Raw genomic sequence first — 27058 nt, 5'->3', positions numbered from 1 at the left:
GGTGGAAGCACAGAATAGATAGAGAGAAAAATAGGAACTACTTCCTCTAAAGATGGTGAGACTGTGATCGTGGCACTCCTCGGAACTAACATAAAATTTTATTATAACACCTAAATGTGTATAAAATGTCATTCTAAAACAATGGTTCTCAACCTTTTTTTTTTTTTTTTTTTTAATCAGGACTTTTTTTTCTTCTTAATGTATTTTGGTGAACCCTTATAGCTTATTTTATTTTTTTGTAATGTAAAGAAAACCAAAGAATATATATCAACAGTTTATCTTGAAGGAAGACTGAATCGATATTAATGTTACATGTACAATGGGGGTCCACATGGACCCTGGTTGAGAACCATTGTTCTAAAGTTACATAAGATGTTCTTCAGATGCTGCACTTCTATTTCTTGTTCTCTTTCGGTGGAGGAGAAATCCTTCACGACTGAGACAATTTTTATTTTTGTACCTTTTCTCCACGTTAAAAAACGACCCTGGTGTCTAACTCTGTCCCGTGGGGAGGCATAGTAAATAGGTACATAAGATAGTGGCGTATAGTGTACACATGGTAAATTTGTATGTGGCATCTGTTGATGTAGACCTATTGTATTTTGGGCCAGAGGGGAAAACTGCAATGTTTTTATTATATGTAGGGAATAGGGATGAATGAGTATCCTGTGGAATTTCCACAGATCCCGCTAGTCAATATATATATTAAAAAAAAAAAAAAAAAAAAAAAAAAAAAATTATATATATATATAAAATCAAAGGCAAGATAAGTTAGTTTTCTACCTAACTGGATAAATTTTTTTGTGTTTTTATTTAATGTAAAATGTTTATTCAGCTCGAAAAGCATACAGTGTTTACTGATGTATTGGAAAAGGTTCAAATGGCGCCAGACTCTGTTGTTTATTTAAGAATAAAAAAAAAACTATACAAAATACTGTTAAAAACCCACTGAATATATGTCAGCCTATGTCACGGTAACATATATTGAGCGAGTTTCTAACAGCATTTTGTAAAGTTTTTTTTTTATTTTTAACTCCTTTCCCCAAACTTACTGTGTTCAACATAGAGTCCGGCGCCATTTTTAATTTTCCAATACATCGGTAAACACTGTTTTTTAGCTGAATAAACATGTTACATTGAATAAAAACACTAAAAAATTATCCAGTTAGGTAGAAAAATAACTTACCTTGCCTTTGATAACATTTGTTATATATTTGTTTTTTTGACAACTTTTTCGAATCTATGTGTACAGTAAAACAAACCCAATGTTCATTTTTAAAGAGAAAAGTTTGAATTTTTGCTTAGATTCAATTTTATCAAAATAACAAAAAGTTGAAATTGAAGAGTAGCTTAGTCTGTTTATCCATTCCACTTTTTCTCAGAAACTACTGGGCCAATCTGGCTGAAATTTTGTATGAACATTTGTTATAAGGTGCAGCAAACTAAGTATTATGGTATCCGTTTAATGGATTAATAGAGATTAGAGGGGGGGCGGTCATAAAATATGCTTAAATATATTTTAGTTTGCCCAGATTTTGTATAAATTATTATAGTTGTGATTTAAAAAAAAAAAAATATTTGGGTGCCATCAGCTAGAATCGAAACCAAAAGCAAAACTGTAGCATTCAAAGCTGGTGATGTTACCACTGTACCAACGTGAAATGCATATGAACTGATTAAAAATAAACTAAGATGCATGTACAAAATGTATAACGATTTTTTCAAGTTAGACCCCTTTTTGATCCCTTAAAAACCGTTTTAATCGGCTAAAGACCCATAAAAGGACGGTCCATAAAAAAATCCAATCATTTGAGGCCCCTAACGCCGCTCTGCAGCCTTTAGTTGCAGAAGAGATAGAGTTTGAAAATAAGGAGACAAACAAACAGACAAACATATAGCCTTTTATATATTAGATTAACATTTAATGCAAAAATAAGTACAAATTTAACCATATCCAACTATTGATTTGGCATAAAATTCTCATTCTAAGTCAACAGACTATAACTTTTGCCATTTTAACAGACTAAAACGTCTTCCAATATTTTTACCCATTTTTCACACAACTAACTGGCTGGTTTGAGATCGCTACTACTAATTATTTCTTTTTTATATTAAATCTTTAATAGTGAAGCCTGGTGGGCGGGATAATGGGAGAAAAAAAAAAAAAAAAGATTAAAACGTTTGACATGGTATGGTGTTACTATTTGTAGCTGTGACCCTTCGAAATTGGGAAGTAATTTCGAAACGTTTGAACGAGACGGAAAATTATTTTTGGCAAAAAGGTCAACGTAGTAATTATAGTTTGTGCTTTCCGGATTCAGAAGACGACGAATACATTTAGTTTTCCCATGTACCCATCGCATAGTAAACGCGATTGGATATTTATGAGTAAAGTTTTTAATAAGATCATTCGTTTCATTACATTTGATTCAGATTTTTTTTTTAAACTGCATTAATAGTTATATAAAAAAAATTTTTTTTTTTGATTTGTTACTCCAAGTTTAGCAAGAGTCTGTTCTGCAGGTTTCATTCCTTTGGATTTATAAGGAAGTAGCAAAAAAAGCTAAAATCAATTTCAATTTCCCAACCTGTGGGCCACAGTCCAATGTGTGGAGAAAGGGTAGCAAAAAAAAAAACACACACACACACACACCCTTTTCATTGAAAATAAGTTTCATGAAAAATATATATACAGTGTAAACCAGATAGAAGAAACCCGGATATAAGAAAAACGGATATAAGAGATTTTCTCTGGTCCCAAATTAGAGTCCATGTCAACGAACAGTGTAATCCTGATATAAGAGAGCTTTCTCCTAGTGCACCGTGGTAGGTCCTCAACTAGAGCAGCAATCAATCGATTTGATTGAAAAATAGGTGATTTCACCGACTTCAATGACAATAAAAATATGGAAGCGTGAAACATTTGTCGATCATCATTCAATTCCGGGCAACATCAAGTTTCCCTTAATATTACGTAATGATACACAGTGATAAGTAGTAAGATTATATATGTAAAAACAAAATAAGTGTAAAACTCAAAAATTCATAGAATTGTCCACAAGGACCTGTGGCATAGTGGATAAGGTACTTAGTAAAATTCAGTTGTAAGTTATACTCTTCTGGAAGTTGACTCTCCAGTGCAGGTGACCATCAATATATAATTGCAAATAACTTAGGACTATTAGCCCCGCGGATTAAATAAAGAGTTCTGTTTGAAATTCTGTGCAGATTCTTGACTTCGACAAGATAAGCCTAAAATTTAGAGAGTAAATTGACCAAAAGATTATGAAAATAACATCTAAGATGAGAACAAATTCTTTCTGATTCCAATACCACAAAAAGTTTCGATTTTGATTAACTGTCCCAACACTAAGATATATCTATATATATAAAAGGCAAAATGTGTGTTAGTGTGTGTGTGTGTGTGTGCATTTTTTTGTATGTCCGGCAAAGGCTTTTCTAGAGGGAGTTCTCCAGGGATTTACGATGTCTTAGAACTTTTTATATACTCCTTAGATTATAATATCTGCGATTTATGAAACAAGGTCGTAAATATCTTTTATTTCAGCTACTTTTATTTTACAAAATTCGCGCTGTGAATTCGTTTTCTCTACTACTGCTACGGCATGATATTTGACCTAGAAAACCACACATTAACGTTCAACCACCTGGGTTTTTAAACGCTTATTTTCGACCATTCTCAAGTACCTGCTCTGGTGGCATCATGCTATATCATCAGACTATTAACCTCAAGGCTTCGGGTTCAAGCCTACCTCCCTTCCAAACTTTTTGTTGTTGTTTTTTTTTTTTTCGTTTTTTGTTCATTTTTTTAATATTTAAACGGTTATTATTTTTGTTTTGATCTACCCCTCCCCAACACACACACGGCCAAACACCCGGGCAACCCCGCTAGTCTACATATAAAACTTCACCAAGATTATATATCGCTAGCTGTACGTGGCCCAGTTTGTTTAAATGAACCCCTACCCACACCACAAAAAAAGCCAAAATTTAAGTTTTTTTTATAAGGAATTAGTGTGGCAAACTTTTTTTTCTTCATTATAAACAATATATTAGAGAGAGAGAGAGAGAGAGAGAGAGAGAGTTGGGAAGAATATGTATAGACAGTTTTTTCATATTTCTCAAGAAATATCAAGTTAATAAAAACAAATAGTAAAATCATCTAGGGCATAACAGTTAACACGCCGAACTGTGATACACATGGTCGTGAGTTCGATTCCTAGACACAGTCAAGTTATGCTGATGAGCGGTAGATACCTCGAAACATGCATGGATGTAGATTATGGTTTTAAAAATAATAAATAAAAATATTATATACATTCAAATAAAATATTGACGATTTTCAAAGTAAAATGAGCTTCAAGGCAAAGCCACTATTTAACCATATTTATCGTTACCCCCCCCAAAAAAAAAACAAGAAATATAATTTGAATGAAATTTATACTAAATCTTTGAACAGATATTATCTATTTAAAAATTTATACTAAATCTTTGAACAGATATTCTTTTTAAAAATTTATACTAAATCTTTGAACAGATATTATCTTTTTAAAAATAAAATGGAAAAGAGTACATAGTTGACAAAACAGTAATTTGATCTTTTGTTAATAAATATTTGTCAAGTATATATCCATTTTATTTTTAGATAAGATCTGTTCAAAGATTGAATGTAAATTTTCTTAAAATTAACTTAATATTTTTTTAGAAATACAAAACACAAAAAAAAAAAAAAAACAACCCAATGTACCAATTACTTTTGCTATATATATATATATATATATATATATATATATATATATATAGCAAAAGTATTTGGTACATCGGGGATATATATATATATATATATATATATATATATATATATATATATATCCTCCCCAACTCTCTCTCTATATATATATATACATTATATATATAGCAAAAGTATTTGGTACATTAGGGATATATATATATATAGATATATATATATATATTCTTCTGCAGTTTACATCCCATTCTTTCGAGTCTCGCACAACGACACTCAGCAAACAATGGAAGCTGTTGGATTATACCGAGTGTATGGAAATCATTTACCAAAACGACCATGAAAACAACCTACCTTAAACAATTTATGATTTACTATTTAAAAAATTTTTTTTTTTTTTTGACAAAAACCGTCGGAGCGAATGGACTTCATTAGAAAAACGACCAAAAAAGACTACCTACTCTAATAAATACATGACTTTTTTTTCTTTTTTTTTTTTTACATAGGCATCACCACTTATCAAGGCCAAGAGGCCACTCGAAGACAAGGGTTAAAGAGTGTACAGTAGAAATTAGACAATATAGTAATCGTTAGTAATGGAAATTCGGTAAATTTGTTAACAAGTGGGACGGCTCATCAAGAACTTGTTTACGTTAGACTTGAAGACAACCATATTGTAGTCAGCCAGAAAGCAGGAAAACGGAAGACAATTCCACGGGCGTGCAGTTCTAAGAAAGAAGCTTTGTTCATGGAATCTACGTTTATGTTTAGGCACAGATAAAGAGTGGGGGGGGAATTATTGATAGTGTTTTCAGCTAGACGAGTGTTTCTTGTGAAAGTTTGACGAGGGGGGACCATAGACTGAAGCTCAGTTGAACACTTTCCATGAAAATAACGATACATCAGAGACAAACTCGCAACATCTCTTCTGTGAGATAGAGGTTGCAGGAAAGAGAAAAGGATATGTCCTACGAGGCTACAAAGTCTATTTTGAACTCTATCAAGGCAGGACAAGCCCTTTCTAGCAGCTCCTGCCCAGATGTAGCAACAGTATTCCATCCTTGGATGTACCTGGCTCTTATATAGATAGAGAATTGCATCAGCAGTGAGAAATCTACTGGATTGATAGAAGGATCCCATCATTTTTCCAGCAGCCTTGGCAACAGATTTGATGTACCTGTTCCATTTAAGATCAAGCCCAGAAGCTTGTCAAAACTTGAGGTCGCCTCAAGACAAGACCCATTCATTTCAACTGATGCCAGATGGGGATCAGAACGTTGATGATGTAAAGAGAGAAGCTTGGCTTTAGATGCATTAAAAGTAACCAACCACTCCTTTCCCCATTGTACCACATGCTCAAGATCAGAGGAGAGAGAACTTTGTCGTTTACTTAGATATGCTACCATAGATGGTAGCACACATCTATGGTAGGACTTTCACTATTTTTGATTTACTTTTATTTTCCTACCGTTTTTTAAAGGTATTTTTTTTTACATTAGTTCCACTCCCTCAAGTTTCTTTAAATTGGCGACTTTTACACGTTTCCGATTTTGCGGAAACAATTAATTTTCTACATATAAAGATGCACAATAAACAAATCTACTCCTTTGCGGCTGATGTGTTTCTGTGTCTGCCATCTACTGAAATTTTGCTGTATAGCAGTAATTTTAAATAGCAAAAAATCAAGTTGAACTAATGTATTTTATTTCGAGTATTATAGATCCAGTGTGTTTTGTTGGCATAATCTAAGAAAAAGGGCGCAGCAATGTAGTCATGTGAGGGAAAATCGGTATCATTGCGACACCATATTTAAATGGTAGGTTAGCATTCTCTGGACTAATTTACCATAGGTTTGCAACAACAGATGCCACATACAAATTTATTATGTCTAAACCATTATCCACTGTCTTATGCAACTTTAGAATGTCGTTTTAGACACATTTGTTATAATAAAATCCTATATTGCATCCTAGGATAAACATCATCACAATCACCACATCTACAGAGGAAGGAGTTCCTATTTTTCTCTCTGATTATCAAGTCCTACCACCGCTACCAGTTGACAGTCTACAATTATTCATTTTCCTACTCTGCTGGTATTGCACCACTATTAACAGCTTATTACATACCAAACAATCTTTCTACCTTCCACACATAATTACTAAAATCTCCCTCGAGATCATCCACTCATTCCGATTGGCTGTGCTCTGAAGATGCTATTATTCTAGAATGCTATTCTTACCTATATTACTGAACATTTACTTAAACTGAACATTTACTACACTATACGCAACTTCTATGACATTAGTACGATACCACTTCTCTGTTGACAAATAATTTACTGAAAAAAATATCTATATATAGCATGTTTTACCTTTTATTTTTATTTCCCCCATTCGTGTGTGATGCTTAGTTTGTTTGTGTCTTGTTTCGCGAGTGTCTCACAACAAAAACACGCCTTATTCGTATGTATGTCTGTTTGTGTGCTTACCTTCGTTTATAAACAATAACATTTCTTTTGGAAAATAAATTGCTAAAAAAAATATAAATAATATTACAATGATTACACCTTTTAACTATTCGATCCACTGAAAACTGATTGTGTGTGCTCGTTGACAACATTAATCTAGTCGATCGAAAAACCGTGCATGCGTGTATTCAGTATGTTTACATTTTTTGGCACGCGTGTGTCTTCTGTGGACAAATCACATTTCATCGAAGGATTTGTGTGCTTTGTAGGCTCCTCAAGGGCAGAGAATCGATTTTCCGTCACCGAAAAAAATATTTTAGCATTACGGCTTTCATAGGTTTTCGGGAGCGCTGAAAACGAAAATAACGTTTTCAATTACTGCCAATGAGTAGTTTCTAAAATATAAAGAAATGTTAGTTTTAAAAAGTGGTAGATCACTTTTCTATAATAATTTAACATAAAATGAGCACCCATTTTATGGCCACCTGTTTTGGTTGGAAGGGCTCAACGTACAATGAACACAATTTAATGTGAACTGAGCACCCACACGCCCCCCCCCCCGTCACCATATTAGTTTACATTTGCAGAGAGGGGAGGGGCGAGACAATCGACTTTGGAAAAAAAAAAAAAAAAAAAAAAAAAAAGGAAAAACTTTTTTTTTTTCTTTTTTAAATAATACAAAATAATAAATGATTAACAATGATTCCTTTTTTTAAAGAGGGTATCGAAAACATTTTCTATTTTTCAAAAACAGACTTTATTAACCTAACATGAAAAACTTCGATAAAATATAAGATAAATCAATAAAGTAATTTTTTTTTATATCAATCTTGAAAAAAAAAAAAAAATTGTTAAATAATTTGCTAAAAAATAAAATACATAATAAAAATAACCTTTACACCTTTTAACTATTCGATCCACAAAAACTGTGCGTGTATTTCGGCCACAGCCGCCACTGTCCGCAATTGGCCAGGGATAATATGGCTATCAACAACAACCGTAGTTTAATATTTTTACAAGGAGGTATCATGCTTCCACCGGGCAACGCCGGTTAGCGGGTCCTGCCAGTATATTATATTTTATAATACATAATATGTGTTGGAAGATGTTTCGTCGGGGACGCCGAATCATCTATCACCGTCTAGAAAACAAGGGAGGTAATGAATGCACTAAATAAATTAATTGTAAATAATCATAGACGAATCTTGAACTTAAAATGGTGCAATATTCCAACAGTCCCTATAGTCTAATTAGAGAGAGAGAGCGAGAGAGAGAGAGAGAGAGAGAGAGAGCGCGAGAGAGAGAGAGAGAGCGAGAGAGAGAGAGAGCGAGAGAGAGAGAGAGAGAGAGCGAGAGAGAGAGCGAGAGAGCGAGAGAGAGAGCGAGAGAGAGAGAGAGAGAGAGAGAGAGCGAGAGAGAGAGAGAGAGTTTCAGTCAGAAATGAAAAATAAAACGAACAATAAAAAGGGGAGGGAGGTCGTGTTTCATTTCTTGCCATGACTTGCAAATTTTATGGTTGGATCAGTTTTCAATGACCTCTAAATTAACCTTTATCTTCTAAAACATTTTAACGGTAGATATTTTGATCATATTGAAATGGTTAGCCCCTAAAATGGCAGCAAAATTTTATCGACTAATCATGTTTGATTTCCCAAGCGGTGACAAGGGAAATTAATCCACCGTATTAATGTTTTCAGGTTTTTTTTTTTTTTTTTTTTTTTTGTTACTTACAAAACAAAAACCCTAAGTTCAGGTGGCAATAATGGTAATCGATTTAATTACTTGTTAATGAATATTTGAAGAAAAAAGTTAAAAAAATAAAAGAAATCCACAAAAATATCAGAAAATAAATTTTGCCTAACTAAAAGTTTAAGAAGATCCGAAAACAAATTAATACGGTGGATTAATTTTAACATTTGGCAGCCATTTTGGAAGCTAATCGCTTCTATAGTCGATTATGGTAATCGTTATTATAACGCTTTATTTTAAAGAAAATGCAACTGTAGTGAGTGAGTATTAAAAAAAATCGGAGGTACTTGCTAAGTCGACAGATCGATTTTTTAAATATGTTGTTTTAAGCAAAAACAATATTACTCGTGTCGAAAATAGTAATATATCCAAAAATTAAGAAAATTCATTAAGTGGAACAACTTATGGTTTGTCAAATTTTATGCTAATTTTTATATATTTATCTATTAAACTGTTAGTTGAAAGTGCATAATATTTAACAATCCACTTCCCCATGTTAAGAATGGCTTTCTAAATCTTCTGTAGTTTAGTGATAGTGCTGTTGCTGTACTGCTGTAGTCAGCCATTTTTAACATAGAGGAGGGCTTTGTTAAATATTCTGTACTTTGTTTATTAAATTGTTAGGGTGAAAGTACAGAATAGTTACAATACACCCGCCAGTCCGGTGACATAAGTGCATTATTTAGCTAAAGCTGCATTTGAATGAATGTTTTGTTGCTACACCTTAATCACATGATTAAAATTTTAGCAGACGAAAAATTGGGAGTCAAAAGAGTCAGGAGTTCCAAATAATAAAAAAATGTGTATATTATTACCTCTGCTAAGAATGAGTTTCTAAAAATAACATATTTCAGCACGATCCATAAACGTAAATGTCGAATTGACTGTTCGGCGACGGCTCAGACATTTCCGGCCCATTCCGTAAATCGCGAACATTTATGATATGGGTCCTTGTTCCCTCGAAGTTTTGACGTTTCCTTATTAGTGTTATACTGTTATTCTTTGTCGTTATTGTAGCGAAGTTCGAAAATTAAAAATGGAATTTCAAATGAAACCAATGGAATTTCAAATGAAACCAATGGAATTTACTGAAGTCATCTCACAGTAATGAAAATATTCAAAAAAATTACGAAAAACGATCAGGTAGAAAATTAATTATTAATGAAAACAGCTTTCAAAAACAATTAATGAAAATAAAGTTTTGCAAAAAAAAAAAAAAAAAAAAAAAAAAGAGAGAGTTCTATTTGTAAAAAAAGGGAGGTAAATCTTTTCTGAAAACTGAAAAGATTTTATCAATTTTGCAAAACACAATTTTCGATAATTGTCTTCGAAAACTTCAGTAATAATTAATTTTCGACCTGATCGTTTTTCGTAATTTTTGGATATGTTCATTACTGCGCCATGACAATTCAGTAGATACCATTGGTTTTTTAACTGAAATTCAATATCTCAATTTTCAAATTTCGTTAAGATAACGAAGGATAAGGAATACCAAATGTTTCATAACACGGGAAAGTTAAGGGTTTTTTTTTTTTTTTTTTAAGAATTAAAAAGAAAAAATCGTTTAAACACGTGCACTCAGCTGTGTCAACGACATTTTGGATTTCAAAGGGCAAAAAATGAAAAAAGATTAATTCATACATGAGCTGAAAGGCAAAAAAATATTAAAAACATTTTTGGTTAAAAATTTTTTACTTTCGATATTTTAAATTAAAATTAAATTTAAGTTGGGAATTAAGGTAATTTATTTTAATCACCCAATCCAGTGAATCCAACCCAATTGGGTGGAGTGTTTTAGGGTGGGGGTTAAACAACCTACACCCGAAACTATATATTTTTTATACGATTACATGTGAATACCTTTAAAAACATGCCCCACCCCTAAAAAAAAAAAAAAAAAGCAGGTAAATTTTGACCTGGTTCTCACCTTAATATTTTTCCTTAAAACGACTTTTACTGGCTTTCAAGATATACCGAAAACGAATATCGCATCTAAATTTTCCGCAAATAAGTAGTTTTCCGGATATTAAGAAATGACATTTGTTATATTATTGCTGGTGGCCATTTTGGTACGAGCGCGCTTGTGCGTAATTTTTTTTTTTTTTTTTTTCTTACATGGAGGTCACCCACCCACCACTTATCAAGGCCCGAAGGCCACTCAGGGACAAGGGTTATTACGTGTACAGTAATCAATGAGATAGTATTGTAGTAATCATTAGTATTGGGGGTTTTGATAGAGTGTCTTACTTAAGGGGGCGGTTTGTCAGGAGTTTGTTTATGTTGGACTTGAAGACGTCCAAGTTGTAGTCAGGTGGGAAACAGGCAAGCGGCAGAGAGTTACACAGTCGTCGTGCACGTGCACTCGTGCAGTTCTAAGAAAGAAGCTTTGCTCATGGAATCTACGTTTGGATTTAGGAACAGATAAAGAGTGGGGAAAATTGTTGACAGTAGTTTCAGCTAGACGGGTGTTTTTCGTTAAAGATTGGTGAGGGGGGGGACGAGGGATTGGAGCTCAGACGAGCACCTGCCATGGAAATAGCGATAAAACGGAGACAGGCTCGCAACGTCTCTTTTGTGGGAGAGAGGTTGCAGGGAAGAGAAAAGGGCATCCCCCACTAAACCACAAAGTCTATTTTGTACTCTGTCAAGGCAGGATAGGCTGTGTTTTGCAGCTCCTGCCCAGATGTGGCAGCAGTACTCCATCCTAGGACGTACTTGTTGGGGTTTGTTGACGTAATTTGTTGTGGTTGGGCTTAGCGCTCGCGCGTACCAAGATGGTCATATGCAATGAAATGACGTTTTCAAGGATGCTGAAAACGAATATAACATTATAAAGTGACGCAGACGCAGAGAAATAGTTTTCATAATATGAAGAAATTATTCTTTCAAATAGTGGGGATCACTTTTGAAAAGTGATCCCCACTATTTGAAAGAATAATTTATATAGAAAAGTGACACTTTTCTATATAAATTTAACATAAATGGGCACCCACTTTCTTGCCATATAGTGTTTTTTTTTTTAAATTTGCCGCAAGCAAGTAGTTTTTCGTAGTTTGAACAGTGTAATTCCTTATGTTATCAGTGGTGGCGGGTGGCCGTTTCTGTATGCGCAAACGCGAGCATATTTTTTAAAAAGTAATTTCTCCATATCATTAAAACTATTTCTCTGCGCCACTTTTAAATGTTATATTCGTTTTCAACATACCCGAAAACCTTACAGTCGTTATTGTAAAGATTTTTTTGGAGTTTGAAAGAATCTTAACATTGACCAAACATAACTGGGTGCAAAAGTACTGATTTAATAATTATACTGCATGGCGGACCTGAACGGGAAATTACCTCCCTTTTGAACTGTGTCTTATACGAACGATCGTTTTCATCCTTTTTTTTCTTTTTCTTTTTTTCTTTAATAAATAATTTTGTACCTTAATTTATTTTCATAATTTTTGGACAGATTCCTCTTAAAAATACGAGGAATACGTAGGTGTACCATCGTTTTCATGTGAAATTCAGTATTACGATTTTCGAGATTTCGTCCCAATAGTGTAGAAGCGCCGAAAAATTTAATATAACGTTATAATTTAAAAATGATCCCCCACATTAAAAGTCTAAAACTTAAAAAAAAAAAAAAATAAATAAAATAAATAATCTTTTTTTTCCTGCTAATATGAAAGTTAAGTCTGTTATCGACGACAATAATTTTACGGCAGGGGGGAAAGCTCGTTCAGGTCCGCCAAATGCCCTTTTTTTTTTTTTTCTTATTTTATAATTGTATTATAATTTTTGTACAAAAGAAATTAAGGTGTTTTGCGGTATTTTTAAATAGTTTTTCAAGTTAAATTCAAGTTTCACAATCTTTTTTTTTTTTTTTTTTAATTGTTAGGTGGATACACAGAATAGTTACAAAATACCCTCGCCTCCCCATGTTAAGAATGGCTTTCAAAATAAGATTATTTCAGCGCGGTATCAAAAAAATACATAAGTATCGAAATTGAAAAAACATGAAACGGATGACTTTGCAAAATTTCATTCAATCAAAAGAAATTATATTTAATCAGTTTGTAATTTATTTCTTATTTTAGTAAATCGTTTCAAAAGTAAAGATTTGGAGGTTTTATTTTTACGGTTAACAGTAAAATGGTTTATCTTGAACTTTTCAGCTTTAACATGGCTGCCATAGTTTTATCACAATTTGGGTCAAATAATTTAACGACCTGGAAAATAATGGCAGAATATAATCAAATTGTTGCAGTATTGTTTTGATTGTTATTAATTGAACCAATTTGTTATAAAACTACAACTAATTTTGTTTAAGTAATGCCGTTTCAGTGGCAGCCATGTTAAAGCTGAAAAGTTCAAGATAACCATAAAATGAAACTGATTGGGACTCAATGACCGAACATTTTTTTTGAAAGTGTATAATTTATACTTTCACATCATAAGTTGCGTATTTTATGCAATTGTTTATAATTTCGTATATTTTTAATCTACCAAGTAAAAAAATAAAACCAATAAATATTTCATAAATTAAAATTTTCAGAGTAGTAAAAAACAAAAAGAAACATTTTTTTTTTTGCAAAAAAAAAAAAAAAAATAATTAAATTTAATTTGAATATTTTTTTTCACCTGACGCTGTTTGCTGCGGACTTCGAGTCGCCTATTCTTCTTATTAACAAGAAAAAAAAAGAACGATTTTCTTTCGCTTTGTGCGATCTTCTTTCGTGTAATCATTATACATAAACTTGGTGCAAGTCCAATGTTCAACCTAATTAAAATTTTAAAATTCCAAGAAAATATGATGCAATGATGCAATGCATGTACTCGACTCGTCATATTCCAAGAATCACGTACATTGATCAAGTACTTCTCTCTATTTATATATATATATAACATATATAATATAAAAATAAGAAAACGACAATATAAAAATATATACTAATTTATATAGATTTATTCGTTTTGTTATTTTCTTTATATTCTATATAAGTTCCATAGCAATTTGTTGAGCTTTGCATTGTACCGAAGTCTCCTATTTAAGAACGGACCTTATTCTTTTAACTCCCATATAATAATAATTATATATATATATTACTTAACAAAATCACCTATAAACGACTTCAGCCATTTCCGGAACCGACCCGTTACTCTTCGCTAATAACTAGTAATTGACATCCTGAAAGTGCAAAAGTGCACAAGTGCAGATTTAATAATAAAAAAAAAAAAAAAAAATTTTTTTTTAAAATGATGCAATTTTTTTAATTGCATCATAAATTTTTTTAGCGATTTTAATAGTAAATTGGCTGCTTATGCACTTTTGTTACCGCGCTATTTTTCTTTAAACAGTATTTTTTTTTCAGGTTAAATTCAAGTTTTATGATATCTTTTATCATCCCTGTAAGTGAAAGTAGAGAATAATTAGAAAACACCCTCCGCTCCTCCACATGTTAAGAATGGATTTCTAAATAATAACGCTATCATTTCAGCACGGTAAAAAAAAAAAAAAAAAAAAAAAGTGCATAAGCACCGTAAACCGTAGTCATATTACAAAGATCGATTTTGATCTCGGTGGTTAGAATGGAGTCGTCTCCCTTTATTAAATATGGCGGATCGAGACAACGTCCTCGCTTCCTTACAAAATCTGATTTTCTTAGTTAAAAAGACCAAACTACTTGGTGAGTTTACGCGATTTTTGGAATCTGACATGTTCGTTCCGTGACGAGTACGTTACATTATAAAGACTTTTTTTTGTGTGTGTGTAATTCCAAATAAGCATCGAAACCCATATATATATATGTGTGTGTGTGTTATATTTCCAAACTAATCAGAAACTGGAGGAATCGATACCATTAAATACTAAAACACTATGCGGGTAGAGTTAACTTTCAGTCGGCAATCGATAAATAATCACAGGCACACATCATAAATACAAATTGTTCAATCATCTAACGGTTTTCACAAAAACAAACAAAAAAAAAAAAGCGATCTCCATTAAGGAAAATTCGAGAGGAACTTACGTAAATCTCCAAAACGATCGAAATAATAATACAAAAAAAAAAAAACGACGATGATGGCTTCTTCCTACTGTGATCGTCGTAAAAGTTGCCGGCTGACCACGTGACGGCGTGAGGCGGTGCGCACGTGCGAACGTGGACGTTTTTGATTGGTCCATCCGTGAGACTGCCGACGCGATTATCTAACGCCGATTCTCATTGGATTATATTCTATTATCTGTAGACACCTTTGAAATTACACATGGCTTTTCTGTTTAACCCTGGTAATCCCTGTTTGTCTCCTGCTCCATGAAGACAAAAACTTTTAACTTAATATTTATCTTTATCTATCTTGGTAATTATATATATATATATATATATATATATATATATATATATATATATATATATATATATATATATATATATATATATATATATATATATAAATTCGTTTATACAAACAAGCGGCTACATATGTGCATACATGTTTCTGTAATTTCTCGTTTCAGAGAAACACGTCAACAGGCCAAGGATATCACTATATATATATATATATATATATATATATATATATATAAAGGAAGTTACCACTTATCAAGGTCCGAAAGCCACTCGAGAATCTGGATTAATGATTGTAAGGTGGTCACTGAGACAACGGCATAGTGATCGTTAATGGCTGAAATTGGATAGAGTTTGATTATTTAAGGGAACCTCTCAACAGGGACTTGTTTACATTGGATTTGAAGACGACCATGTCTTGGACAGCTGGGAAGCAGGTCAGCAAAACAGAGTTCCACGAGTGGGCAGTTTTAGGAAAGAAATGTTGTTCATGGAATTTGTGTTTAGATTTAGAAAAAGCCGGGGAAATTGTTGATAGTGGTTGTAGTTAGATGGGTACTTTTTGTGAAAGTTTGGCAGTTAGGGGAGACCATACATTGGAGCTCGGACAAGCACTTGTCATGAAAATGATGATAAAGCAGAGACAAGCCCTCAATGTCTCTTTTGTGGGGAAAAGATTGCAGGGAGGAGAAAAACACATCACCTACTAGGTTTTAAAGCCAATTTTAAACTTTGTCAAGATACTCCAGGCAGCTCCTGCACAGATGTGGCAACAGTACTCCATTTTAGGACATATTTGGCTCTCAGACAAGTAAAGGATTGCATCAGGAGTGAGGTATCTCCTGGAGCGATAAAATGATGCAACCATTTTTCGAGCAACATTGGCAACAGATTTTATGTAAGTCTTCCATTTTTGGTCAGGAGTAAAAGTCAGACCCAGGATTTTGTTAAAACAGGGAGTCGCCTAAAAAGGTAGAATTCGACTTACTTGCGTACGTGCATGGCCGAAATAGCTTAAAGCCGTTTCACAAGTAAGTCGGATTCTACCTTTTTAGGCGACTATGTGTGAAAAGAAAGAAAAGGCTTGAAGTTTTGTTCCAAGTTCTGCAGAAGGGCAGGTCCTGTAGAATCAGCAGAAAAGAAAGTCCTGTAAAGTCAGCAGACGAGCAAGTCCCAAAAAATCACACACACACTAAAGTACTCTTAAAGCTGCAGCAGTTCACCGATACGATCACACTGACGTCGATCCTAGAAAAGACCCCCCCATGTTCCAAACACACTCCCTTTATCCTTCCGGCGTTCGTCCTCGGCCAATCAGCAGCCAAAGAACGGTCACGTGGGGCCCAGTGATGATCGCACAATCTACAAGATGAGGACGGCGCCATTTTGGAATTTCTTTCATGTTTTGGCCATGCACGTACGCACACCGTAGGAGCGTTCCAAGGTAAGGCATGACGCGCAGACACGTGGGCGCTTCCTCCCTTCATTTTCTTCGACTCTACACTCTTTTAGACGAGAGCCATTCATAACAATTGGTGCCTAAATGGAGATCAGAGCATTTATCGTGAAAAAATAGAAGCTTGGTTTTGGATGGGTTAACATTGACCAGCCATTTTTTGTCTCATCGCACCACGGGCTCATGGTCGGAGGAAAGAGACTCAGAGAGACCTTTGTTGTTATTGGCCTTTGAAGTATTGCCGTATATGCTATTGTTATCTGCATATATGTCGACAAATGAACTTAGAATGTGATGATAAGGAAGAGAGTTGGGCCCAGAATGGATCCTTTTTTCTTTTTTTACAAAAGAAGTCCTCTTATCAAGGCCTAGAAGCCACTCAAAAATAAATGTTAAAGAGCATACAGTCATCAACGAGACAATATCATAGAAATCGTTAGTAGTGGAAATTTGGTAAATTCGATTACTTAAGGGGGGGCGGTTCATTAAGAACTTGTTTACGTTGGACTTGAAGACAATCATATTGCAGTCAGCTGGAAAGCAGGCAAACGGAACACAGTTCCACAGGTGTGCAGTTCAAAGAAAAAAAACTTTGTTCATGGAATCTGCATTTAGGTTTAGGCACAGATAAAGAGTGGGGGGAATTATTGATAGTGTTTTCAGTTAGACAAGTGTTTCTCCTGAAAGATTGGCGAGAGGGGACCATAGATTAGAGCTCAGACAAGCACTTGCCATGAAAATAACGATACAGCAGAGACAGGCTCGCAATGTCTTTTCTGTGAGAAAGAGGTTGTAGGGAAGAGAAAAGAGCATCCCCACTAGGCTACGAAGTCTATTTTGAACTCTGTCAAGGCAGGATAAGTCATTTCTAGCATCTCCTGCCCACATGTAGTAACAATACTCCATCCTTGAACGTACCTGGCTCTTATATAGGTAGAGAATTGCATCAGCAGTGAGATATCTAATCTATTGATAGAAGGGTCCCACCATTTTTCCAGTGACCTTGGTAACAGATTTGATGTATGTGTTCCATTTCAGATGAGGAGTAAAGGTCAGACCTAGAAGTTTATCAAAACATGGAGTCTCCCCAAGACGAGAGCCATTCATTTTAATTGATGCCAGATCGGGATCAGAGCATTGATGATGTAAATATAGAAGCTTGGTTTTTCATGCATTCAAACTAACCATCCACTCCTTTGCCCATTGTACCACGTGCTCAAGATCAGAGGAGAGAGCATCAGAGAGAACATGATCATTTACAGCCTTTGATGTGCTACCATAGATGGTAGTGCCGACAGCATAAATGTCTATGAATGATCTAAGGTTGTCATTTGAAAGATCACTAATGTAGATCAGGAAGAGAGTTGGACCCAGGATAGACCTCTGAGGGAATCCAGCATTAATACTGTGAGCTTCTGATTTCTGCCCATCAACCACTACTCTTATGAACCTATCAGAGAGAAATGATTTAATGATTGAGAAGACATTTCCAGCTATACCATAGCTGGAGATCTTGTGAAGTAAATCTTTATGCCATACCCTATTAAAGGCCTTTGATATGTCAAGAGCAATTGCCCTAGAAAGGAAGCCTCCATCGAGAGATTCGCTAATCCTATGAGATATAACTATAAGCACATCTGCTGTAGACCTAGCAGAACAGAAACCATATTGCATGTCACTAAGAAGGTTATTTTTGCTGAAGTGGTTGACTACTTCTCTATTTAACACAGATTCCAGTAACTAACTCATGATGCATGGGAGACTTATTGGTCTGTACTGAGAAGGAGATGAGCGATCACCTGAATTTTTAAATACAGGAGATACTGATTAAATTTTCCAGGGTGTTAGGCAGCAATTCTTCTTAAGACAATGCTTAAACAGTTTTGGAAGTATGGAAGCCAATTCTGGTTGAAGCTTTGTAAGGAGGTAGTTCTGATTGAAGTTTTTTCAGCACTATAATAGGAATGTCGTCAGGGCCAGTTGCTTTACTGGAATCAAGATTTTTGATTAGCTTGGAAACATCATGCACAGATATTTGTATGTTGCATAGTGTGTTTGGCCTTCATCACATGGACAGAATTAGCTGCAAAGTTCTTCGCAAAGAGTTTGGCTTTGTCTGGTGCTGACGAGATTACCTCAGGTCCATTGATGATGGTTGAGATAGAGCACACATTTCTGTTCAGAACCCTGCTTGCTATTTGCCAAAACTGGTCGGAACCAACCTAGTGTTCAGCTACTTTGAACTTAATGGACTGAGCATCCAACTCTCTTGCATTCTTTGTTACTCTTTGGCAGTCCTGAAAGCAGTTTTAATCTGAGTACATCTATTATGTTGGAAGCAATGGAAAAAGTGATTTCTGTGCACAATGGCAGCAGCACATTCTTGAGAGAACCATGGCTGGCTGTTAGGTTTTTGCTGGAATTTTTAGACGTTATGAAGCAGTCTATACTTACAATTAACCATTCCATACAGTCTAATACTATAAAGAAGACATTCTTTTTAAATATGGAACGCAAAGGTAGATCTGAAGTAAGTATATGGAAGCTATTCCAGTCAGCCATAGAGTATCGATATACTGTACAATGAAGGTCTTATTACATTCCGTTTTTATTTTAACTGATACAATCGAGTGGTCAGAAGACTCCAGTGAAAACAGAACGGAGGATGAACATAGTTCAGAGCATGTTGTGAGAAGAAGGTCTAGGAGACCTGCATACTGACCATCAGTGTTGGGCACACGGGTGGGTTCGTGAACAATCTGAGTGAGGTCATAAGCAATGGAGAAATCATGACAGAACCTTCCCTCATCATCTGCCTTGTTTGAGTGGGTTAACCATTCCACATTGTGAACATTGAATTCTCCACAGACGTGAATGTCAGCCAAAAGATGAGTAGACAGGACGTAGTCAATTTTCTCAGATGTGCTCTTAAATATACTAACTCAGCTGTTATGGGGTGTAGAGGGTTAGGGTTAGGGTTAGGGTTATGGGGTGTAGAGGACAAATATAAACACAGTGGTGTGAGCAAGTGCAATCCAGAAGCACATGTAGTGTAAAAAAGGGTCTTCTCTGGAGATGTCCCTACTACATGGAAAGCCATATTTAATGTAGGCACATATTCCATGCCCATAGCTATCTTCGGGATCAGATTTTGATGTTAAGTTAGAGTATCCTTTAATTACGAACCCATCGAGGGAAATAGTTGGTCCAATGCCAGTTTTGTTTAGGAATGATAAGTCTGGTTTCCTGTAATTGGATTTCACACTCTGGAAGGTTGAAACGTAGACCCCTGATGTGTGAGAAAGAGATATGGTAGTTGGAGTTCTGGGTTTAATTGTGTACTTTTTCTGGAGACTTTTCATGATGGAGTTTTGGGACTTGTGGAACACGTCGACAGACTTGGTTAGAGCAGGGCAGGGAGGGAAAGTAAGGGGGGAAAAAGAAATGAAGAAATTTTATTTTTGTAAAGCCGCAAAGAAAAATCATGACAAAATCTCCATTTATCATCTTTATCAGACGTTAATGTTGAGTGAGGAATAAACAGAGGGGGGTATGATATTCTCAAAGATCGCTATTCCATCATTGCGGCGATGGTAGAAGTGCTATTCTAAAGCATGTAGGGGCGTTTGGAGTCTTCTTTGGAGATGTGCTCACCATTGGGGAAAGTATTTTAGGGAAGTGTTTTCTTGTTATCAAAATCATTAATTGTCAGAAACAACAGCTTATCTGTGCCTAAACCTAAACATAGATTTCATGATCAAAGCTTCTTTCTTAGAACTGCATGCCTGTGGAATTGTCTTCCGTTTTCCTGCTTTCCAGCTGTCTATAATATGGTTGTCTTCAAGTCCAACGTGAACAAGTTTCTGATGAGCCGTTCCACTTAAGTTAACAAATTTACCGAACTTCCATTACTATTGATTACTATATTGTCCTTTTGACTACTCTACACTCTTTAACCCTTATCCTTGAGTGGCCGATCGACCTTGATAAGTGGTGACGCCTATGTAAACCCCCCCCCCCAAAAAAAAAACAAAAGCATAGAACAAATAACAAAACAATGAAAGAATGTGTCCGGGTTGAGAAAGAAGAAATAGAAGGTTCTTTTGGTCTGTTTGTTAGGAAGCCATTCCTTGTATAGTCCCAGGTTGGCCAGTTATTTTCAATGAAAATCGTTGATGCTGAAATGTTGAGTGGATAAGGACAAGAGAGAGAGAGAGGTGTCTGGCTTCACTGCTGGTCGGGTCCTCTCTCTCCAGGCTGACTGCCTCTTTCAAAAGAGGCTAAAGAAGTTCCTTAGGGGACTGATGAATCAATGCACCCCACCGGCTAATTGGTCAGTGTGTGGATGAATTGTCTTTTTGTTGACCCAGGGCCAAAGTTGCACCTTAACATGTAGAGAATGTAGTCATGTAGTCGAGTGAGAGTCGAGAAGAAAGAGAATTGCCATGGGTTTAACCTTTTAGAAACTCACCTAAGTAATGGTCTTTGATTGGACAAGCCAGAAAGGAATTGACCGCTACAACCAATCAGCAATTGTTATAAAACAAATATATTGAAATGCTTATGAGTATATCTGGCTGATACTGTATCCGTAATAATGATCCTGAGGGTCGGGTTTAAATCTAAAGTTAGTTGATCGAGAAATCGGCTAAGAAACCACTTTGGTTAATGCTCGTTTCACACAGGTTTGGTCTCCATGATTGGATTACTGTTATATGGCCGTTACACTCAAACCATGTTCGTTACAGGTCAAACCTCTCTCAGACCCCCACGCCGTCTGGTACCATCGCAAAGGAACAAACAAACAAAAATAAATCAAATTTTCCGAACAATGCCTGCTTCTTGTTTTTTTGTTTTTTAATGTTCATTTTGTCTGCTATGAGATAAACAAAATCCTGCCGTTTTAACACCAGCTTAAAAGTCTCTCGTCGCCACCACAGGGCCACACGTCCATCTCACCTGACTACATTTTTCTGTCTGCTCCTCACCACGTTGTGCATTTTTCTCTCCTTTTTTTCATTTTTCTTGACATGCAAGCCCGCGCATGCTTGCTAATTTGCATACGCACTCAAACACCTGCTGCTGTTGCAAATAGCTTCACTAGCCATCCATCCTTTGGCTTTTGGTGATGTTGCTAGTCTCGGTCTTTTTTTAAATACTATTATGGCAAGTGTTTGACTCATTGCTTTAATACTTCATTCTAATACAGTTTCTTATGCCAATAGATTCTTCGCAAGAAATGTAAGTTTGTGGAACTCTCCTCCTGCTCACTGTTTTCCTTCTACCTGAAGCGTTGATCTTTTCAAGATGAAATTCAGTATGCATCTCTGACATTTGCGCTAATCATCTTTCATTCTTGTTAGCTCCTTACATCAAGTGGCTTCGTGCCTTGTCTCAAGCAATTTCCAAAAAGGTGATCTAATGTGCAAAGAAGATAAATCCTTATCATGTCTTTCGCATTTTGATTCGGTATGACTCTGATTAGGTTGGGGTTTCATCTGGCATCAATTAAAATGAGTGGCTCTCATCTTGGGGAGGCCTCATGTTTTGACAAGCTACTGGGCTTAACCTTTATTCCTGATCTGAAATGGAACACGTACATCAAATCTGTTGCCAAGGTCGCTGAAAAAAATTGTGGGATCCTTCTACCGCTCCAGTAGATATCTCACTTATGATGCAATTCTCTTTCTATATAAAAGCCAGGTACATCCAAGGATGGAGTACTGTTGCCACATCTGGGCAGGAGCTGCTAGAAAGTTCTTATCCTGCCTTGACAGAGTTAAATATAGATTTTGTAGCCGAGTGAGGAATGCTCTTTTCTCTTCCCAGCAATCGCTTTTCCACAGAAGGGATGTTGCGAGCCTGTCTCTGCTTTATCATTATTTTCATGGCAAGTACTCGTCTGAGCTCCAATGGTCCCCCTTGCCAAACTTTCACAAAAAACACTCGTCTATCTTAAACCACTTTCAATCATTCCCCCATTCTTTATCTAAGCCTAAACCTAAATGTAAATTCCATGAACAAAGTTTCTTTCTTAGAACTACATGTCTGTGCACTCTCTTCCGTTTGCCTATTTTCCAGCTGACTACAATTTGGTAATCTTCAAGTCCAATGTAAACAAATTCTTAATGAACCGTCCTCTTAAAAAATTTAATTGACCAAATTTCAACTACTAACGATTACTATGATATTACTTCATTCACTACTGTAGACTCAATAACCCTTATCCTTGAGTGGTCTCCGGGCCTTGATAAGTGGTGACTCCTATGTAAAAAAAAAAAAAGAAATATTATCATTCAAAATTTTATATGAGCACATGACTTTGCAACGTATCAATCATTCCGCAAGTGTTAACGGAAAAGAAAATAGATTGCAATTATGTAAAATGCTACAAACCGTTGTTAGTACATGTGCCATAGGTTGGCCACCCAATGTGATAAACTGTAATTTTAGATAAGAGGTATTTTAGTTATCTGTCTCATGAATATTCATGCTATGTAGTTTATTCATACTTGCCGGGCTCGCTGCGGACTCTACTTTCACCAAATGATGTCTGTATTTTAGAAAATTCATAAAATATTTACTTACTAGTGGGATCCATGGAAATTCCACAGTGATTTCCACAATTAAGTAATAATGTACTGTTAATAATAATAATGTCAATAATTCTAATTCTAATGAGTTAAAAACTCCTGTGTCCTTCAATGCATGAAAACTGGAAAGCGTCTGTTCCTGCCCAAGGAGAGGATCTGTAAGGCAAACGGCTCTCAGGTCCAAACAGGCCTAAATGGGTGGCAGGCGATACTGGGCAATACATCAATCCCCCTGCAAGTCAGAACATTTTAGCAGGAAAGAAAAAAGATTGTAATTATATAAATTGCCATTGTTAGCACACCTGCCATAGGTTGGCCACCCTATGTGATAAACTGTAATTTTAGATAAGAGATTTTTTTTTTTACGTAGGCATCACCACTTATCAAGGCCCAGAGACGACTCGAGGATAAGGGTTAAGAGTGTGCAGTAGTCAATTGGACAATATAGTACTCGTTAGTAATGGAAATTCGGTAAATTTTTTTAACTGAAGTGGAACGGCTCATCAAGAACTTATTTACGTTGGACTTGAAGACAACCATATTGTAGTCAGCTGGAAAGCAGGAAAACGGAAGACAGTTCGACAGGCGTGCACTTCTAAGAAGCTTTGTTCATGGAATCTACATTTAGGTTTAGGCACAGATAAAGAGTGGGGGGAATTATTGAGTGTTTTCAGCTAGACGAGTGTTTCTTGTGAAAGTTTGGCGAGGGGGGGGGGGCTGTAGATTGGAGCTCAGTCGAGCACTTGCCATGAAAATAACGATAAAGCAGAGACAAACTCGCAACGTCCCTTCTGTGGGGAAGAGGTTGCAGGGAAGAGAAAAGGGCATCCCCACTAGGCTACGAAGTCTATTTTGAACTCTATCAAGGCAGGATAAGTCATTTCTAGCAGCTCCTGCCCAGATGTGGCAACAGTAATCCATCTTTGGACGTACCTGGCTTTTATATAGGTAAAGAATTGCATTGGCAGTGAGATATCTACTGGATCGATAGAAGGATCCCACCATTTTTCCAGCGGCCTTGGCAACAGATTTGAGGTACGTGTTCCATTTCAGATCGGGAGTAAAGGTCAAGCCCAGAAGCTTGTCAAAACATGATACCTTCCCAAGATGAGAGCCATTCATTTTAATTGATGCCAGATTGGGATTAGAGCGTTAATGATGTAAAGATAAAGATATTTTATGTTAAGTTTTGAGACATTGTGTTGAACAAAGATGGCGGCGTAGTTCAGATCAGTAACCAAGATGGCGACCAAGAATCAAATGCGGTCCGTCGCGTAGTTAACCTCTTAAGTTCTGAGATATTATGTTGAACAAAGATGGCGGCGTAGTTCAGATTAGTAACCAAGATGGCGGCGTAGTTCAGATCAGTAACCAAGATGGCGGCGTAGTTCAGATCAGTAACCAAGATGGCGAAGAATTAAATGCGGTCCGTGACGTAGCAAATGGCGAACTGATTGAATCCAAAATTCGACGATTTTTATAATAATTTTGGGACGTTTTTATTGGTTGTTTAGCACAGCCGTTGGTTATAAAAATGATTCGCAAATCCATTCGTCTCATACCCCCATTAGGAGTCAAAAACATTTTACATTTTAGTTATCTGTCTCATGAATATTCATGCGATGTAGTTCGTTCTTGACTATATACAGAATAATCACGTCGATACACCAGTTCCCATTACATCATCAAAGTTAAGCAACGTTAAGCCGGTTCAATACTTATTTAGGTATGTTGTATGTGCTCTTCGCTTATCTCGACATTATTTCCAGTCATTTAGCACTTCTCCTTGCCACGGGACTCAAGAAGTGCCAAATCAGGAGTGGTTTGGTTGGAGATTGTGCAACCTTTGTCTCACAATCACTTGTGCAGTTACCCGTACAGGGGATATCCATTGTCTCTTTAGAGTATATTTGTATTCACTAGGCTCACTGCTGATTCCACTTTTACCATGCGATGTCTGTATTTTAGAAAATTCATAAAATACTTACTTGTGAGACCCGTAGAAATTCCACAGTGATTTCCACAATCTGTATAATTTACTATTAAGGATAATTATTAATCCATGTGAGTAATCTCCCCTAAAGACTCTCCCTGCCAGTGAAGCAACTTCCACCCGGAAGTTGGACAGCCACCATTACTGTAAATAGATATAGCTAGAAGGAGCATGAATAAAAGATATTCTCTTTGTATCCGATGTCGAAGTTTGTCATTTAACCAGTTCATATTCTTCTTTAACAGCCCTTGATTTAAAAAAAAGATGGCGGCAATTTTTCACCTGCTAGCACGATTAAAGTTTTTTTTGTTTTTTTTTTAATATAATTCATTAATATTTAGGTAATTTCGACTGCATAATTTGGAAGCTAACATTGTAACTTGTTAGAATTGACAAAAAAAAAAAAATCAGTTGAAACCATTTTGTTTTGTCTGAAAACTTCATTTATCGACTACAAAATCTCGTCCCAATAGTGTAGAAGCGGCTTTATTTCGTTTTCAAAAAGATTTTAGAAAAAAAAAAAAAAAAAATAGTGTAAAAAGAAAGAAAAAAAAAAACAGGAAAAGAAGAATCAAAAATCAAAATAGGTGGTTATAAGGAATGAGCATCCAAAAGTTCTTATGGAGGTTAGGGTTAGGTTAGTTCTGAACATTAACAGAGAATCCCTGGTTAATCGCAGAACTAATCAAAGCAGTTTATAATTTTGCCCCCCACCCCCACCCCACAAAAAAAGTTAAAAGACAGACTATACAATGCGACAATGTTAGGGGTAAACAATCCCCCCCCCCAAAAAAAAGCAAAAGCAAAAAAAGAAAGTTGGTCATTTCACGTGTATATATTCTTGATTTTTCAAATTAACATTTGTAGCAGAGCTTTGAAATTCATTCCACCACCCGCCTTCGTTAAAGACAAACGCAGCACATGGAAGAAAGAGATGCGAATATGGGAGATGGCGACATCGCTTGAGAAAACAAAACGTGCCTCAATAGTGTTTCTCTCGTTGGAAGGAAAACCCAGAGAAACTGTTTTGAAATTAGATGTTGTAACACTAAACTCTGAAGATGGAATGACGAGATTATACGAAAAATTAGATGTATTATTTTTAGAAGACATGAACTACTCAGCATTTTTGGCTTATGAGACTTTCAAAGGATATCGAAGACAGCCTAAAATATCAGTGGAAGATTAATAATTATGATTCTAGTGACGTAAAATGCTGTATCCGTTGACGCATGAGGCAATCAAAGTATGACATTGTTTTCGATTTGAAGCCAGATTCACAGCACACCTCCAGTTTCTTCCTGTTGCAATCAAATTTTTCTTGGTCGTCTGCTTGGCTTTTATTGGCTAATTGCATTTCTTGACGCTTTCTATACGACAATGTTGTGTTAGGGTTAAACGATTAATCCAAAGAAAAAAAAAGCAAAAAAAAAAAGAAAAAAAAAGTCGGACCCCCCCCCCATTCTTTTTTTTAAATTAAAAGAAAATAAAAGGTAGCTTTCAAATCATAAACTGCTTTATCATTTTCTGAGACTGACTCAAGATTCTGTCTCAATACTCAGGACACACTTCATTCATAAGCACTGGAATCCTGCAGGTGACAATTCCTTACAAATACCAAATATCGTACAAATGATTAAATGTCCGAGTAGCCATTATGCTTGAACTGTGTTCATTACAGTTCAAACCTCTCCTGAACT

The 27058-nt window shown here is 35.5% G+C and overlaps 1 protein-coding gene across 2 annotated transcripts in view; it reads right to left on the bottom strand.

Annotated features, from left to right (window-relative positions):
* Positions 1 to 15190, bottom strand: part of LOC145259089 (calnexin-like) — an 80925-nt gene extending 65735 nt beyond the window's left edge. The window contains exon 1 of one of the 2 annotated variants that reach the window (XM_080116733.1): positions 14999 to 15190. The gene's annotated coding sequence lies outside the window, so the exon portion shown is untranslated. Of the gene's footprint in view, positions 1 to 9799; positions 10216 to 14998 lie in introns of those variants that run through there. The other variant, XM_080116732.1, reaches the window with a different exon arrangement.
* Between the last annotated feature and the right edge of the window lie 11868 nt (positions 15191 to 27058).

This window comes from Euprymna scolopes, chromosome 34 (assembly GCF_053919585.1).
Source record: "Euprymna scolopes isolate OS-2025 chromosome 34, ASM5391958v1, whole genome shotgun sequence".
In the NCBI taxonomy this organism is placed as follows: Eukaryota; Metazoa; Mollusca; class Cephalopoda; order Sepiida; family Sepiolidae; genus Euprymna; species Euprymna scolopes.
Note: the sequence above shows the minus strand (reverse complement) of the source record. Positions and strands in the feature narration are given on the sequence as shown.